Source organism: Castor canadensis, chromosome 7 (assembly GCF_047511655.1).
Source record: "Castor canadensis chromosome 7, mCasCan1.hap1v2, whole genome shotgun sequence".
In the NCBI taxonomy this organism is placed as follows: Eukaryota; Metazoa; Chordata; class Mammalia; order Rodentia; family Castoridae; genus Castor; species Castor canadensis.
Window position 1 is genome coordinate 140958769 of NC_133392.1, and position 19116 is coordinate 140977884.

The 19116-nt window shown below is 45.3% G+C and overlaps 1 long non-coding RNA gene across 1 annotated transcript; it reads right to left on the bottom strand.

Moving 5' to 3' along the window:
* Positions 1-588: 588 nt before the first annotated feature.
* Positions 589-6250, bottom strand: LOC141424993 (uncharacterized). The gene is made up of 2 exons (XR_012450008.1): positions 5686-6250; positions 589-899 (listed from the first exon to the last, which is right to left on the bottom strand). It is a non-coding gene; the product is annotated as an uncharacterized lncRNA (long non-coding RNA).
* Between the last annotated feature and the right edge of the window lie 12866 nt (positions 6251-19116).

A 19116-nucleotide genomic window follows, 5' to 3' on the forward strand; every position in this document is an offset into this window, starting at 1 on the left:
AGTGGGAGAGCCTATCTGAAAAACAAAATTTAAAAAAAGGGCTGGGGACCTGGCCAAGTGGTAGAGCACCTCTCTAGTAAGTGTCACCTCATGGAACCCAAGCATAGTCAGTTCCCCTTTCTGTGCTACTCAGAATGGGGAAGAAGACACTCTGAGCATCTCAAGGCAGGGCCTGGCTCCTGCTCCTTTCTGTATTCCTAGCAAGCCCCTTCTGCCTGACATTCTCCATGTTCTTTCAGCTTTCCCCTAGGAGCAAAGGAGGGAGAAGTGTGTCATGCTGCTTTGGGGAGCTGGACAGGGCCATGAAGAAGGTGTCATCTGAACTGGACTCTCAAGGGTACTTAGGAGTTGGGGACCCAGTGGAGTCAGGGTAGGAAGGAAGGGAAAGGCACTCCAGGAGGAGGAAGAAGCACAAGCAACAGAGGGAAGCAGGAATTCCTGTACATTTCTGGTGAACTGTGAGAAGTGACACATCCAGGTGAAGTAGGGCAGTTGTGACTGCAAGGGCAGGATAGAGAGTGATCATCAAGAGCGAAACCCCTCAAAGTCATGTCCTTATACAACTTTCCCCACCAACTGGAGACAAACTTGGAAAATTCTTTTTATTGTTAAGACTCCCACCTTCTGAGCCCAGGTACTTGCTGTCTGCTAGCCAACTTTCATCCTCCTGTTAAGGCCCAGGAATCTCTTCTGAGCTCCTGCTCAGCTCATCTGGGCCTGACAGACACTCAGCACAGAAAACACATAGCACAGCATGGGAAGCCTCTGAGGACCAGTCCCAAGGGAGGTGAAGGCTGAGTCTGCTGGGGTTCTCCAATGTTGATCCTGTGTAAGGAGGAGGACTGGAGGATGAGAAGGCCAGGCATGGTGCAGCCATAGTGTCATGGGGACAGGAGTCCCTGTGGAATAGAGGGAAGAGGAACTATGTTAACAGGGTCCCCAAGAAAGTCTTCCTGAAGACTGGGACCTAATCTGAGGGAATCTCTGTCAGAGTCCTATCCCCATCTTACAGATAAGGAAACTGAGGTTCAGAGATATAAGTTGCTTGCTTCAGGACACACAGCCAATGAGAAACAGCAGGAAGGCTGGATTCCAGGTACATCTGATACAAAAGTTAAAACTCTTCCCACCCCATGAGCCCCACTCCCTGGTGGGAGCATGTGGGATCTTAAGGTCTTCCTGTTCTACAGATGACGAGGATGAGCCGTGGGGAAAGGGAGTGACCTGCCCAGGGTCACACACCAGGCTAGTGGAGAGGCGGGACAGAAAACCAAAGCCTTGGTTGCATTTTTTTTTTCTTTAAAGAATCTCATGTACCTTAAGGAAAATAAAATGAAAAATAGTATTTTATATTTACCTACACCACATGTATTACTTCTGGTGTTCTTCACTACTTCCTTGAATATTTGAATTTCCATCTGGTACCATTTTCCTATAGCCTTCATAACTTTCTTTAGCATTTACTAAAGTTAAGATGTATTGCTAACAAATTCTTAGTTTTCTTTAATCTGAACATACTTGCGTTTTACTTTTGCTCTTGAATGGTATTTGTTTAGGAAGGGGTGATAGAACTCTGGATTGACCATGCTTTACAGCTGTGACTCCACTGTCTCCCAGCCTCCATTGCTTCCCTTAAGAGTCAGCAGTCAGCCAAATTTTTGTTTTCCTCTGTGTCGTGCATCATTTTTCTCTGCTTTCAAATTTTTCCATCTGTTTTTTTCAGCAGTTTGACTACAAAGTGCCTAGCTATAATTTTCTTTGAATTCATTCTTCTAAATTTCTTCGATCTATAAATATTTGCCTTTCACCAAATTTGGGGAATTTTCAGCAAGCATTTCTTCAAATAATTCTGTGTCATCTCTCTTGCTCTCTCTCTCTCTCATACACAGTGTGCACACTCATCCTTTTGAGACTATAGTTCCATACATATTATCTTTTGATATTAATTTGCAGATATCCAAGACTTTGTCTTTTCTCTTTTTTCAAATTTTTATGTGTCCTTCAACTACAAATATCTATTGATATATCTTCAGTTTCTTGGTTCTTTCTTTTGTCTTCGATTTTTGTTTAAGCCATTTAATGCCTTTTAAAATTGTACAGGTTGAATACCTCTTACCCAAAATGCACAGGAACATAAATGTTTTGGACTTGATTTTCTTCCCAGGTTTGGAATATTTGCATATACTTAATGAGATGTCTTGGGGAATAGTCCTAAGTGTAAACCCAAGATTCATTTATGTTTCATGAATACACATAACCTGAATTTTGTACATTTAAAAAAATAATTTGTGCATCTAACAAGACCCATGGTATCAAATTTGCCACTTGTGGCATCATTTGAGTGCTCAAAAATGAAATACTACTAATTTTGTAGTATTTCAGATTTCAAACCATCTCATTAGGGATGCTTAAACTATATTGTATTTTTCAGTTCTGCCATTTGCATTTGGTCCATTTTTATAGTTTTTATTTCACCACTGGGAGCTCCTATCTTCTTGCTCATTGCTTTACAACCTTGAGTTCAGTTATAATACCTGCTTTAAACTCTGGGGCTGTTAACCCTGACATCTGGGTCACTTTAAGACTGCTCTTCATTGGTTGCCCTTTTCCTGATTTTTGTTCACATTTCATATTCTGCATATTTCTAGGAATTTTAAATTTTGTACTGAACATTTTTTTACATAAAGATGCAGGATTCTACCTAAAGAATGGCTCCTGTCTGCTGGCTCTGGGGCAGGTACAGCCAGGGCAGGGGGATCCCTTCCTTAGTGGAGGTTCCAACCCAGCAGCTGCTACTTCCTGGCTGGACTTCAGCATTCACTGCTTCCCCTCTGCAATCTCTTCCCAGTGTGGCAACCAAGGAATCTTCCCAGAATACTTAACCAGTCATGCCCCTTTCTCTGGCCTTTCTTATTCTGCTCATGACTCCCCTTCTCTTAAGATATAGATAGATCCAGGATACTGTTGTGCACACCCATGCAGTTGGCCACAGGCCCCTCCCTTCCTGGAGTCGTTACTAATATGCTCACCTCCCTTCTCCCTCTCTGCTCTCCAGATTGTCAGATATCTTCAGTCTCCTGCAAGTGACACCCTTCTTGCCACAGGGCCTTTGCATGGCTATTCCCTCTTCCTAGAATGCTCGCCTGACTTCATTTTCTCATCCCACTCTTTATTCTCATGTTAGTCATCACCCCCTGCAGTCTGCCCTCTTTGACCTTCCATGACAAGGTCAAATCCTGTCCATGTCCATGTGCCTTCAAGAAGCCTCAGCACCCTTCCTTTCAGTAGTATTGCCACTGAAGAGTCATACTCTAATACCTGGCATCTGTCTACCTAACTAGACTATTCACCCCATGAAGTGACAGACTTGCTCTTGGTTCACACAGTCATCTCCAGGGTCCAGCACAAGGTATAAATTCTTAACAAATTCTTGCTAAGAAGCTGGGTGATCTCAGTTCTCCATCTCATGTATCATTAGGAATAAGGCTTATTCCCTTGAGGATGGCACATTGCTGGCAGAACTTCTCATTGCAAGGGACAGAACCCAAATGTTGTAAGCATCTTTCCTGCAATATGGAGACAGCCTGCTTTATGGCAAGGTCAGCATGGAGGACAGTTCAGATAAGGATGAAAGGAGACAGAGCCCAGATCTGCCCAAAACAGAATGAGTTCCATCTACTCTCTGTTCTTTCAATGTGAATGTTAACTCCCTTCACCTTCAAACTTGCAACATTCCTTTCACAGGAATAAATATATGAGTCCATTACTTAAAGTTTCCAAGGAAACCAAAAGAAAAACTAAAAATACAATAACATTGGCAGAAAGGGAGCTGGGCTGTGCAGAAGTGAGCCAAAGCTCACCCATCACAGCAGGAAGCTAGGAGACAGAGATATAAACACATTATCTATCCTTTATGGAGGACTATCAGAGAAATAGCCAAATAAATTACAATTAATCACCTTTGAGGTGCAGAATTCAGGGTTCAGAGGGGTTCAACCGGCCACTACTTTTCATTATCAGTCCCTCTGTCCCATCATTTTTAAAGCCATATGCATGAACCACTTTGCATAATGAGATAAGCAGCCATAAGTTAGGCACATAACGTAATTTCAGTTCCTGAAGTCGACTTGGCTGAAAGAACCCATTTACTTCTTGTTTTATAAAAATAAAACTTCACACTCATAACTAAGAACATTAAACATCAAAAGCCACATAAATTTATCTTGTTGAAGTGATTATGTAATTAGTGTTTAAAAATAGAAGCTTCTCTCTTGGATTTAAAGAAAGAATGGCTTAGCCGGACATGGCGATGCATGCCTGTAATCACCAGCATTTGGCCAACCTAGGTTACATAGTGAGATTCTGTTTACAAAGGAGAGAGAGAGAGAGAGAGAGAGAAAGAGAGAGAGAGAGAGGGAGAGAGAGAGAAGGAAAGAAGGAAGGGAGAGAAGAAGGAAGGGAGGAAGAGAAGAAGGAAGGCTTACCAGAGATAAACGGTCATTGGAACCATCCCAGGAGGCTGTTCCTTGGTGAAGCATGCCTGGGCACAGGTGGCTAGACTTAGCCACTGGGCAGGAGTCACCCAGAACATTTCACTGCCAGGAGGCTCCTTCCATAACCCACGTGGAGGTGCTCAGTGCCCCAGCACAGTGACCTTAAACTAGCAATGAGTATCCCTAAGTCTGATAGAGGCAGTCAAGGAACTACTGGAGGCCTCAGGGATGAGGGTCAGGTGGCCAGGCCCCTCCCTGCCACTTCAGCCTGCCAAGGAGTTCTGGCAGCCCCTGGCAGAGACCATCACTCCTGCCTCCTTCCATGGTGGCCTCACCAGCAACAAACTGAGGCAGATCTCCTGGCGCAACAGAAGCTACTTCACCACAGTCAGTGAGGACACCATGGGAACTGACTGCCAGTGGCAGGGAATGCAGCCCTGTATGGACAAGGGACCACACTCCAGTCACTCTAGTTTCCTGATCCCACCTGGGGCCAGAAAACCCTTCCCAGTCTTCCCTGGTTCTGACCTGCATCCAATCTTCCCCAACCCTGAAGCCATCTTCCTTAGGAGGGAGAAAAGAGGAAGCTGAGAAGCCCTTCCCGGCCCCCTCAGGTTTGCATTTCCATGACTCCAAGACCCTACCTGTCTTTTCCAGTCCTATATCCCCAACATCCGGGACAGTGCAAGGCACAAAGGGACATTTAGAAAACATTTATTGAATAAAGTCATGAAATCTAAGATCCTGCCATTCTTAGTGTCTCAGAGCGCGATTCTAAGAGTCTATGGCTCTGAGTCTCCAATTTGAAATTGTAAATTTTGACCAAGGATCTCAATCCCAAAGTCCACAGGGTCAGGCAGGTAACGTGTGAGTAAAACAGCCAGATGTAAGTGTGACACACAGCTCCTCAGCCCTGGTAGAATGAGGCACCTGCACCCCTGACCAGCTTGTCCAGAGCCTCCGCTTTCCAGCCCCTTCATGATCACCTGCCCTTCATTCCCACAGCACGGCTCGGTGGCATCTCTGCTTCTCCCTCCCAGGCTTGCTTCCCTTCTGGAGTTGGGTTCTCCCCTTTGATGGCGGCAGGTTTTAGAGCTTTTTATTGCAAGAAGCAGAACACAAATAGCATTGGCAAAAGGGTAATGATTTAAGGGCCTACATCTTTGGAAAAGTTGGGGTAAAAGTGGCTTACCAGGAGGGTGATAGCAAGGCTCTGTCCACATCTTAGCTTCATTTCCTTCCTCTCTTGTCTCAGCTCTGCTTCCTCCTCAGGCTGGTTTGTCACCCTGGCCCACAGTCCCAGGCTACATGGTCCTTACAGCTGTGATCCCAGGAAGGAGCTGTCATCTCTAACCAAGTGTGCACACATCAGGGAAGACTGATTACCTGAGGCTGGTCGTGTTCTCACTCCCTCTGGGCCATTTCTTCCTCACCATAAGGAGGATTTGTTACCATGGCACTGCTGGGAAGGAGTTGGGTGCTAGTGAATCAGATCATAGAGGAAATAAGAGTCTCCCAACTTGGCTGCAGCCTAGCCAGCTCAGAGATGAGCAAACCCTGTGAGCTACGGGCCCCAACCTCCTCAGCCCAAGCACGTGGGCAGTGGAAGGTGTAGAGCTGGGTCACAGGGCTTCTCTTGCAGAGAAGGCAGAAAAATCTGAGGGTGCTCATCTGCCCTGGGCTCTCTGCATGGTACTGGGTAGAGAAGGGGAGGCTGGGGGAACCAGAGAGTAGATCTTGAACTCCACCCATCCCCACGATACCTGACCTGGAAGAGGAAATACTCCAAGTGCTCTTGATGCTGGGTTGTTGATCCTGAGTTCCTGTCCGGGCAAAGTCAATGATTGAAGACTCTGCACCAGGAGTTAAGAGTAAAGCAAGTGCAAAGTTTACTGAAAGGATAGCAAAGCTCTCTGACAGGAGGAGCTTAGTGAAAGAGTTAAGCCATGGTATAGCAAGAATCCAGGAGAGATATAGGGCTCTCTGCCTGGCTTAGGTCCAGCTATTCAGCCTTGAAACTGTATTTGTGATTGGTTGGCACCTAGTCAACTTCTCACCAAATCCAGCCACCTGCCAGTCCCCATCCTTATTGAACAGAACACTCTGGGAAGGTCTGGTCAGCTCGTCCTGGCCATAGAGCCCACATCTTGCAGCTGCATTTTGTTGTTTTGGTAAAAGGTTTGTCATTTCTCTGAGAGACCTGTTATTTCCCCACCCCTTTAGATGTCTGCTTCTAAAGTGTCTCCTTCATCCAAAGTGGAGTCACCTCTGTCATTGCTCCCCTTACACTCTTGGGGCTCTCCAGGCTCTAGACCTCAGCTGGGCTGCCTTATGCAGCTGCAGACAGAAGGAACACACATGGGAAGGTGGGAGCCTTAGAATAATCCAGGGTTGGAGCATTTATCCCTACCAACCAATCAGAAAGCTCTCTGAAGATGCAGCAGGCAAATTACAGGAGGAACCAATTAGCAGCTGCCTTCAGTCACATGCACCAATCAGATGAATTCATTAGTTCAGCCCATCACACATTCACCCCAATAGATGCCCCTGTTGAGAGATGAGTGGGCTGAAATGGGGATGCCTCCAGATTCCCAGTGACCTGAGTCTCCAGGCATCTTCCCACCTCCCCCATCATGGGGAACAGCCTCTCTGACAAGTCTAGAACACAGTGGCCTCCTTAGGGTACCCCTAGCTCAAGGCCCACAGGTGAAGCTGGCCTCATGTTTCTGTGGCACTTTGATAGATATCTGAGTCATCCAGCTTGGCAAAGGTGTCTAAATATTATGATCATCCTGGAAGAAGGGTGAGTAGAATCAGCAGAATTAAATGTTTGTCTGGGTCCTGAGTACGTCACCATGGAGACGTCGCTACCTTGGTCCTAAGTACATCACCATGGAGACACTGCTACCTTCTTCACAGGGTCATCCATGGGTCACAGCAGGCTGGGACTCTGCCCCAGATGTCACTCTCATTCAGAGTCTCTGAAGGTGTTCAGCTTAAAGAGAACTCAACTTTATTTCAGTGAAATTGATGTTCACAAATCTGCATATGTTACCTGTGCAGTTTGATGATTTTGGCATGTCTGCACCCATGAAACCATCCCCACAATCAAGGAAATCGACATATTCATCTCTCCGCCCTGCAATTCCCCAGTGCCTTGTCAGTTTCCTACCCCACCTCAAGCAGCTACTTAAGGGCTCTGTCACTGTATGTTCGGGTGCATTTGTTAGAATCATGGGTGGAATCACAGAGTCACTCAGTCCTTGGTGTTGTGTGTATCTGTACTTTGTTCCTTTCTATTGCTGAGTAGTATTCTAGAGCAGATATACCACAATGTGCTTATCCATTCATCTGTTTGTGGATATTTGGGGCTATAACAAATAAAAGTATAATGACAAAGCATAGTGACTGTACCACTTCATCCCACAAGAACTCTGTAGAACATCTCCTGAGAACTCGGCATAACCAGCCTCTTCTTTTGGAGTCATTCTAGTGGGTTGAGGACTTTCCCAGTCTGGTAGAGGACTCGGGGTGACAGGCGCCCTGTGTCTGGTGCTGGGGTGGTGGAGACTTCTTAGTAAACCAGCAAAGAGGAAGAGGTCTGGGGTCAGGCGGGGAGGACACGCCTGAGTGAGAGCCGCATGCCTGGGTGAGAACCACTGTCTGTCTGGGGTAAGAGCAACCCTGCCCCTCCCTCACTTCTCCCACTTGTCTCCTGGGGACCTGCTGTCCTTTCTGCACCACGGTAACAGAACTAATGATTAAGATAATCCCATGTCTCAGACCCCCCACACCAGGGTTTTGTCAGAGAAACTGACACCCAAGAGAGGAAAATCCCCAAAGAGGAGTCTGCAGGCAGGACACATGCAGTCCTACTTGGCCCCCTACTCCACATGTGGCCTTGGGCTGGCCCTTCCCTGTCTTGGGCCTCAGTTTCCCCATGTGCAAAATTGGGTATTGAACTTGATCTTAGAGGGGGGGGAAGTGTCACCATGTGGAATCACTGAGTTCTCTGTGATGTCACAACACTGCAGGGAAGGTGGGACGGGAAGGGAGCTCTAGTGGGCTCACCACTAGAGCCATGGCTCAGGTGTCAAGTAGTCACAGAGTGCCAGGCCTATCCTGAGTTTTCCACACAGGTCACCCCAGCTGGCCCCACACCACTAACGTGAGGTGGGCACCATTATTTTCACCATCTTACAGATAAGGAAACGGAGGCACAGGTAGACGTGTAGTGACCAGAACATTGCTCCAGGAGACAATGACAGACCTGGACCCCTTGCTTTCCTGGGCCCCATAGGGAAGGAGCCCCTCCTTATCCTCAAACAGGGACATGGGAAGACAGGGGCCGCAGGGTATGGCCTGCTGCTTGGATCCTTGGATGCCCCTGGGGTAGGTTTTGTTATCTCCATCTTACAGGTGAGGGGACTGCTGCCCAGAGAGGCTTAGACCCTTACTGAGCCAGGATTCAAATGCAGAGCCAGAGGGAATCTGAGAACCCCCTGAGCTCTCGACTCTGTTTGACTTCCCTTCATACTCAGAGGAAAAGCTAGAGCCCTGGGACTGACCCACAATCCCCAAGCTGTGGAGGGACTGTCCCCCCAAACTCCCTATGGCCTTGTGCTATTGCTCTTCCCACTCACTGAGCTCCAGCCGCATGACCTAAGGCCATTCTTCAAACAAGTCAGGCCTATTCTGGCCTCAGGGCCTTTGCACTTGCTGTCCCCCCTGCCAGGAACATGTTTCCCTGGGTTGTAACCAGTGCCAATCCCCTCACTCCATTCAGGTTTCAGCTCAACCATCTCCTGCAGTTGTCACCCATCCAAGCCCCTCACTCTTTGACCCTTCAACTCTATTTTTTAATAACCCTTAACATGTTGGACACTTTGTTTATTATTACCCTCTCTTCACACTGTACAGTAGACTGTGAGCTCCACAGGGCAGGGATCTGGCTGTTCATTTCCCTGTTTATCCCATGACCACAGGACAGAACCTGACACACAGTAAATACTATAGTTTGGATCTGGAATGTCCCCCAAAGGCTCATGTGCTAAAGTCTTGGTCCCCAGCTTGGTACAGTTAGGAGGTAGGGGCACCTTGAATAGGTGGGGCCTATTGGAAGGTCACTGGCACTGTGGCCCTGAAGGGCAAGGAGGGACTAAGACCCCTTTCTGATCTCTTTTGCTTTCAGCCATGGTATCAGTGGCTTTGATCGTCACACACTGACATTATGAGCCTCAGCCTCACCATAGCCTAAAAGCAACGGGGCCAATCAACCATGGTCTTGAACCTCTGGACCAAGATAAAACTTTCCTCTTGGTAGACTGACTGTCTTGGGTGTTTGTTATAGTCATGGAAAGGTTTTCAGCAAGTGAAGAGATTGGAGTCAGGTATCCTGACCTTCTCTTTCCCTCACAGACGGGCTTTGGACTGAATCCTTGACTTCTCTAAGCCTATATGTACTTGCTCTGAAAAATGGCTCTAATAATCCTGACATATAATACTCACAAGGAGACTGTGGGATCATCAAGAGGTCATGAGGACAAAGGGACATGCCCCAGGCCTGGTACATGGTGTATAACCCAGAAAGGAGAGAGGTGATTCCTGCTGCTGCCACTGTTGTAACAGTGGTGGGAGGGAGAGGGGAAACACTGCTTTGTTTTATTTATTCCCTGATGGCTCCCTCCATGACCCTTACTGATGTGTCTGTTTTCAGTTGCTGAGAACAAGATCGGGCCTTGGGAAGATCACAGTTTTGCAGGGGAGATGAGAGACCAGGAGAATGATAACAAGGGAGGCTGGCGTGAAGACTGGAAGAGGCTCAGGGGTTGAGGCCCAAGGGAGAATCAGCTTTGAGAACAGCAGAGAGGGCTTTACAGAGGAGGGGGTGATGGTGCTGGGTCTTGAAGAGTGAGTAGGAGCTCAGGAGACCAACAAGAAAGGAAGGGCATCCAGGCAGAGGAACGAGTGGGTGAAAGGCAGAGGTGAGTGTTTGTCTGGTGTGTACCTGGCTGATCCCCCTGCCTGTGCATGAACCATGACCCAACAACACTGGGGGACTTGGAAATTATTCCCAACTGAGAAGGACCCAGCCAGCGGTGTGCTGTGATGAGCGCTCTGGGCAGAGTGGAGAGTGCTGAAGGGGCAAGCTTGAGGACAAAGAGCTGGGGCATGGGGGCAACTCAGCCAGACAACCAGGGAGCTAGTCAGGGTGGACAGTTCTCAAGGGCAGCTCATGAGAAACAGCTAGGCAGGTAGACAAGATGCCGAAATGTCTGAGCTGCTGCGTGAATGCACTCCTCCGACCTCAACAGGGCTGGGATATAGGTGGGGTTCAGTGCCTGTGAGGCCTGAGAGTATGGCGCTCTCTACCCACAGGGATGTTGGGAAGGAGCTCTCCTTACAGGAGCCGTGGCAGAGAAATCCAGTGAAGCTACAGATTCTCTCTCTTCCAGCAACCAAAGAGAGACACATTTGTTTCCATGGCACACTTAGGTTTTCTGGAGACAGAGGGATTGGTTTTTTTTTTTCCAATTTTGTGCCCGCAGCAATGAATGGAAGCTTCTTCTTGTTAAGAATGCTACTTCCTCTGACAGGCATTGCTCCACTTGCTGTGACAGCCACTGCCCCCAGGCACCGCACAACAGAATTCCTCCCCAGGCACAGCTCACTGGAGCTCCAATCCATCACTGGAGATTTGCTCCTCTGGCTTGTGGCTCTGTCCTTTGTAAAAATGCAAATACCTACACAATTACATGTCTAACAAAAATAACTCCATTCATTCTACAATTGTCAACGAGTCCCTGCTCTAAACCAGGCAGTGGTTAGAGGCTAGGAGTAAAGAGACTCAGTGTAGAGTTCCAAGAAAGTCACAAGCTGGGTGTGTGTCTTGCACCTATTTGGGGATCAAGGAGGGCAGATGTGACACAAAAACATAAGTATTGTGGTATAAAATGCCTGGAGAGCCCACAATAAGAGTGACCCAATTATGTGTTGCTCAAGGTCTTACTAAGGGATTTGATGTGTCAGGGAGGAGGAGAATCCCAGATGGAGGGCACAAAAGGGTAAATGAATGAGTTATGAACCAGCATGGGGGAGGGGGACCCCACGCTGCTCAGCAGGCCTATGGTTTGGTCATAGACAGGACACTGGAGGTGGGACTGGAGCTGCAGGGAGAAGTTCACATTCACTGATGTTTGAAACAACCTCAGGAGATGGCAATTATTTCAGCTCTCATTGCCTCCCCCAGTCCCATTTTACCTTTTTCCACCAAGACCAACGGACACTCCTTTGGAAAACTGACCTGCCGGTTCTCATCAGGTTGTCTGAATGATCCACCCCCAGCTCCAGGGATGGGTTTTGATTGGCTTACGATTCTGATAAATAAGGTGATTGGTTCAGAGAGGGCACATGGCTCAGTTCTGACCAATGAAAGGCAAGGAGGCATTTGTTGGGGTTTCTGGGAGGGAACAGCTGTGATTGGAGGGAGCTGGGAGAAGGGTCTCCTTGTCTTTCTGTTGCTGTAGGGTAAGGGCAGGACCAGCCTGCGTGAAGGCAGTACATGGAGGAGGATGGAGAGGAAAGAATTTCAGAAATGGACCCAAAGCCTAAACCCCTGGGTCATATGGCACCTGGATAAACATGCCTTTATGGTTCTCAGTCAGTTGATCCTCTAAATTCCCACACTGGCATAAGCCAGTTTGTTTGGGTTTTGTTTGTTTCCATTACTTTCAACTGAAGAATTACTGACTGGTCTGGAGCATTTCTCAAGGGAAGTCTTAGCTAGAGTTGGAGAAGAAGCAGTCACTGGGTCAAGGGGTGGGGGAGCAGTTAGTCAAAACCCTTTGCTTCTGGTTTCATTCCATTCACAATTCTCACTGTAAGCTGGGATCTGTCCCCAGAAAACATCCCCTGCACATAACATCTCCTTGGCACCAAGACAACATGTTGGGTAGCCCAGGTGTCAGGAGCCCACAGTTCTGTCCCATTCCTACTGTGGCCTGGTTGTAGATCCCAGGCTGAATAGCACCAGACTGAGTTTCAGGCTTAGATTTGTGTTTTATCTACCAGCTACAGGTTGTGGACTCCCCGAGGGCAGGGCCATGCTCAGCCTCTCCCTGTGGCCCAGGAACCCAGGACAGGCCTGGCACAGAGCAGGTATCAACAATGTTGTGTGGTGACCAGTCAGTGTGGAAGCTGTCCTGTCTTGCTGTCAGTGCCCAGGGTCAAGGCCACATGTGATGGGGACAGTATAGCTGCACCTCCTCTTCCAGATCTGCCCCATACCACACCAGTAGGAAGGAATTTTGAAGAGAGATTTCACATGCAGGTTACATGTGGGGAGGCCTCAACCACGTACAATCTTAGTCTCTGCTGAAGCCTCTGGGCCACAGTTAGAACTTGGGTGAGAAAATCTGGGTCCTTCTCTCTCCAGTTGCAGCTGTCCAGTATGGTCAGGCTTTGGGAGTCTCCCCTCAGTCTGCCCATTACTGTGGACAGGTATATTCTCTGACCAGAGTGGCATTGTAACAGAGATTAAAGATAGAAGGATCTCTGGGAAATTGCCAATTAACTGAAAACAAGATAATTTATTTCTAAATAAACCATAGGTCAAAAAAAAATTCAAATGGGAATTACAAAGTGTTCTGAACTGAGTGAAATTAAAAAATAGCACATCAAGAATTGTGAGAGGCCACTAAACCAGTGCTTTATTGCAGCACAAACTGCCAGCAATAGAAAAGAAGGAAGGCCTTTCCTGTTGGTGATCTCCCATTCAATCTTGTGAAAGTAGTAAGAGCAAAGCAAATGAGACTCAGAGATGAGAAGGAAGGAAACAGTAAAGTGCAGAGTGAAGACCAATGGGGCAAAAAAAGACTGGAGAAAACCAATAAAACCAAAAGCTAGTTCTACCAGTAGATCAATAAAATCGATACAACTCTAGGATCAGGGGGAAAAAGTGACAAGACACAAATGAAAAATAACAGAATTGAGAGAGGTAACATCAGCATAGATTCTACAGATGTTAAAAGGATAATAAAAGAATGTTGTGAACCATTTTGTCAATAAATTTGACAAGTTAGAAGAAATGGACTAATTCCTAGAAAGAGATAAATTACCAAAGCCTACTCAGGAGGAAGTGTATAATGTGGGTGGTTGTAAATCTGTTAAAAACATTTTATTCAAAAGCACCACATCCAAAATATTCCCTAAAAGAAGAATCCAGGCTTAGATTACTTCACTGGTGTATTCCAATAATCATTGAAGGCAAAAGTAATCTATACGGTCTTTCCCCAGAATAAAGATGAGGAATAGTGGCCAACTCATTCTTTGTGGCCAGTATTTCTCTGGTATCAAGGTTACACCCAGCTTCATCATGAAAATTTCTAAACGAAATAACAAATTGAACCCATTGGTGTAGGATGCTGGAAGAGCTTTGTTACTAATGGAACTTATGATGCGGCTGATTTGAAGATCAGCCAGTGCAATTCATTCTATTGAAAACCTGTAAGATCAACTTAATATGTATAGAAAACACATTTGACAAAATGCAATGTTTCCTGATGAAACTCTCTGAGGGTTAAGAATTGAGATAACTTCCTCAACCCACCAAAGGGCGTCTGCAAAATGGGCAACATTCACTCCCTGAAATCAGGAAAAAGCCAGATGCCTGCTCTCCCCACTTCTACTCTATATGGTACAAGAGGTTCTAACCAGTGCAATTGGACAAGAGAAAAATTAAAGCAATTAAGTGTGGGAAGAAAGAAAGAAAAAAATCTTTCTGGGTTGGTATTGGGATTTGAACTCAGGGTTTCACACTTGTAAGCAGGAACTTACTGCTTGAGCCACACCTCAAGCTTAAAACTTTTTATTTATACACAATGTATTCATCTATGTAGAAAATCTGGCAGAATTTATAATACAGTTATTAGAATTAATAAATGAGACTATCAAGGTGCAGGACTCAAGAACAATATTCAGATGTAAAGTTTATTTCTATATGTTAGCCACAAACAGTGATAAAAATTTGAAAATTCCTTTATAATGGTATTACAATGAGAAATTCTTGGGTATGAATATGATAAAAGATACAAAAGTTCTGTATATGGAAAATTTAAAAAGTCTCCCTTTCCCCCATTCTACAACTTCAGTGCAACCCAATAAAAACTTGCCAGTCTTTTGTGCAGTAATTGTCAAATTAATTCTAATGTGTGTGTACATGCAAAAAAAATCCCTAAGATAGCCCAGCCAACTTTTAAGCAGAAGAATGAAGTTGGAAGACTAACAGTAACCAATTTCATGATTCATTATAAAACTTCAGTAATCATGACAGTGTGCTATTAGCATCAAGAATGACAAATCAATTAATGGAATGGAGGAGAGTGCAAAAAATAAACCCACACCTGATTTTTTACAATGGCACAAAACTGTTGAAAGGGAACCATTTTTCTCAACAAATGCTTCTGGGACAAATGAACGTTCATATGAAAACGAAGATGAACTTTGTCCCCTTACTAATGTAAAACCTAAAACTTTAAACCATTAGCAGAAAGCACAGGAAAAAAATCATTGTGCTGATTAGGCAAAGATTTCTTAGCTGTAACATCAAAAGCACCATTCATAATGGAACAAACTGTGAAACTGGGCTTCATTAAAATAAAAACTTTGTTTTTGAAAGACAGTTTTAATGAGAAGGCAAAGATAAGCCAAAGCTGAAAGAAAATATTTGCAAAGCATATATTTGCAAATTATGTCTCTTAAAGACATGCATTCCATTATATATATGTAAATATACCTGATATAAGAAAACAAACTACTTAATTTAAAAATTTGAAGATAAACAACCTAATTCAAAGGATCTGAACAACTACCTCATCAAAGCAGATGTATGTTATGGATGGCAAATGAGCACATAAAAATATGCTACACAACAATAATTATTAGGAAGATGCATACTAAAACCACAGTGAGGGAAGTAATCTCAGCACTCAGGAAGCAGAGGCAGGAGGAGATTGACATTGAGGCCATTCTGGGTTACAAAGATTCTGTCTCAAAGCAAACAAACAAAAAAAAACCACAGTGAGGAGCTAAAGTTCACCTGTTAGAATGACTAAAATTAAGAAGGCTGATCATTCCAAGTGTTGATAGGATGCGAAAAACTGGAATGCTTATGCAGTTTCGGTGGGAGTGTAAAATGGTGGTTAAAGATTCACATACCATGAGATCTCGCTATTTCATGACTGGGTTATTTGTTTAAGGGAAATTACAGCATATGTCAACAGAAAGACTCATACACAAATGTTCATAGCATCTTTGCAGTAATAAAAACATTAAACAGAAAACTGAAAATTTTCAAATATCCATCAAAAGATGGATAAACAAATTGTGATGTTTCCATACTGTAAAATACTGTTCAGCAATACAGTCAAAGAAGGATGGATGTATACAACAATATGGATAAATCTCAAAATTAGTGTGCTGAGTGAATGAAGCCAGATAAAGAGTATGATACCAATTCTAGAAAATGCAGAAAGTCAATCAATGATTGCCTTGGAATGATGGTGGGGGAGAGAACAGTTGAGAGGGAAGGGATATAATTTTTGTGCATGATAGATATGCTCGCTAGCTGGGTTATTTTTATTATTAAAGTTTACACTTAAATATGCACAGCTGGTTGTATGGCAACTATCCCTCCACAAAGTTGTTGAGGAAGGATTGCAGGGTTTCCATGACAACAAGCATATAATTGGTTGCCCTGGGAGCCCTTATTGATGTTCCTGGCAAAGCAGTGGCCAGGGCTTATCAGAGCTAAGACGCCTCTTCCCAGACTGTAGGCCAGTGGCTGTGAATGGTGCTGATAGTCTGAGATACAAAAAAAATAGGGAGGAAGGAGACAGGAAGAGGTGAGACTTACTAAAGCTGAGCCTTGAGTTCAAAAACTTTATCATCCATTCTACCCCGGTCTTGCAGATAAGGAAACTGAGCCTCAGAGAGAGAGGAAGGGACTTGGCCAAAGATATACAGTACATCAGGGCAGAACTGGAACAACAGCTTGGCCTCTGCCCCATCACGCTTCCTTTGAAGTATTGAGCAACTTTGTAGATAATAAATTCTCCTGTATGAGTATCTTCTAGGGGCCATGCCTTGCACTGGGTATTTTATCTGTGATTATCCAGTAACTTACCAAGGAATATGCTATTGCTGTCCTTTTTTTCTTTTTTACAGGTGAGGAAGTCCTAATCCTTATAACATGAGACTTGGAAAGCCAATAGGGAATCAGCCAATCCAATCCCTACCTTTGCCCACTCCCACTGCTATATCATAGCTGAGGAACCCAAGGGACCCAGTGTGGACGTGGCTTCTCAGACATCACAACTGATGACTCACAATTGATGAGTTCCTGTGATTTCTCTGGAACTGACAGTTTATGGAGTTTAGAAAGCTGGGTTGCATCAAAAAGTGCTCCATCTGTTTACACCCTTGGTGTGAGATGGAAGGAGGTATACACACCTGTGTGCACTTGCTAGGGAGGCGTGCGTGACATGGTAACACATGTCTGTATATGGGAACCATGTCTGCTTTGAACATGTTCTGGACAATACAGGTGTGTTGAGAGTCCTTCTAGATTTCTCAGAAACCCCTTTGGATTTATTTTTCCAAAAACATCTAGGGTATACTAGGACAGATATGGTCTTTTCTATTATCCAACAGACCAGCTCAGTGGCTCCTGGTCACAGGAGGGTGGATGAGGCTAATTTTTCCCCTGTCTTCATTGATGTAGCCCCTGAAAAATAAAATCATGTCGTTGAAAAGAAAATCAACTGGTATTTCCCAGACCTAGCTGTGAGCCTGCATGGCTCGAAGATAACAGCATCTGAGTGGAATGTGATTCCAGAAAGGTAAAGTGATTTCCTTCTCCAAAATCACAAAGCTAAAAATAGTGGGCATATAAGCAATGTAAATCCTAAACATATACCCAGAGTCTCTTCTCCCCCACCTCTTTCCTACTAACACCTGCTCATGTTGGGCCTCAGATTGAATCTCACTCTCCTGGGGAGTCCTCTGGTCCTCACCTCCCCCTAATGCGGCCCCACCATTTGCTATGCTGTTCTGTCCCTTACATATGGCCAGGAAGAGGTGGGGAGAGACTGGTGGAAAAGAGGCAATGAAGGAACTTTCCATATTTTGGTTAGGACACTGTATCCACATGGGTATACATTTGTCAAAAGTCATTAAGTTAAAATGTGTTGTTTTATTGCTTGTAAGTTACACCATAGTAACTGGCTTGAGAAATCAGACCTCCACACTACTCAGTTTCTTTAGTCTCCATTCATTAATCCAAAGGTGGCAACAGATCAAGGGAAATTAAGGCTGGAGTTTGTGTTGAAATGGGCAGGCTCTGTTTTCAGCACCACAGACAGCGATCTCCCCAGTGCTGCAGAGCTGGTGGATGTCTGGACTGTTCAGGCCCAGGAAGAACAATCTGTTACCTTCTGGTTAATAGTGTCATGATGTTTGTGATGTGTGGGAAGCCCAGGTGACCTGGTCCAGCTCATGACATCCACACACAGCATGTTATCTAGACCACCACGTACTTACCAGCATCCAGAGGAAATCATGAGACCATGGTTGCAATAGCGCTGGGGAAGGATCAGAAAAATCTTGAGTTCAGTTCTCAACTTCTACCACTTGCTCATGCCATGAACATGGGCAAGTCACCCCATCATGTGAGCCTCAGTTTATTCGTCTTCAACATGAGTATGCTGCATCTGATGACCTCTAAGAACCCTTTCAGGTACAATCCCCATCATATAAGGAATTTACACTTTCATGTGACAACGTTTGTGGGGTTTCTGAAGGCTAGATTTGCAAACCATGGTTTCTGGTTATTTATCATGCCTGTCCCATCAGAAGTAAAGAGAAATATCCACACCCCTCTCCCCTGAGCTTCTGGTACCCAGTCTTATTCGTCTGACAGACTATCAAAGGTTTGTCATCAGAGAGAAATGAGTGGGGTCAGCCTCTACCACCCACCTTCTGTGGAAATTCTGAGCACGTCATTTGTCTTGGGAGTCACACTTGAGAGTGAATGCCTATCTGACGGAGGCGCCATTCACAGGCAGGGTGAGTCATGTGATTTCCCGTCTCCTGCGCTGTAACTTTTGTACCCACTGTGTCGCACACGGGAAAGACCCCTTTATAACTCTCCATTTCAGTCTTTTCTTGATTGGTCTACTAGATGAAATTTGCCTTTGGCTTTTTATTACAATACTCATTACAACTACTGCTACTTGGATTCTTAGCCATTCTCCCCACTAATACAACTGCTGGTGAACTTACGTGAGTAATTCCTGTTCTCATGATTGATTAAAAAAAAAAGTAACTTGCTAACTGCAGGTTGTGCAGTCTGGATGTCTGGATTCCATCGAGATCTGTTCAGTTTGAGCCAGACTCTCTGCTCCTTCCCAAAGCATTGCCCCTCCCCACTCTGTTCCCACACTCAGTGGAATCAGGAGGGTGGGTCTGCAGCCCTTCTTCAGGAATGTGTCATTTTGTGGATGTGTGGCAATTCCTCCTGCTGCTGTTGCTACCACTGCTAGGAACTACCTGGGCACCAGGTAAGGTG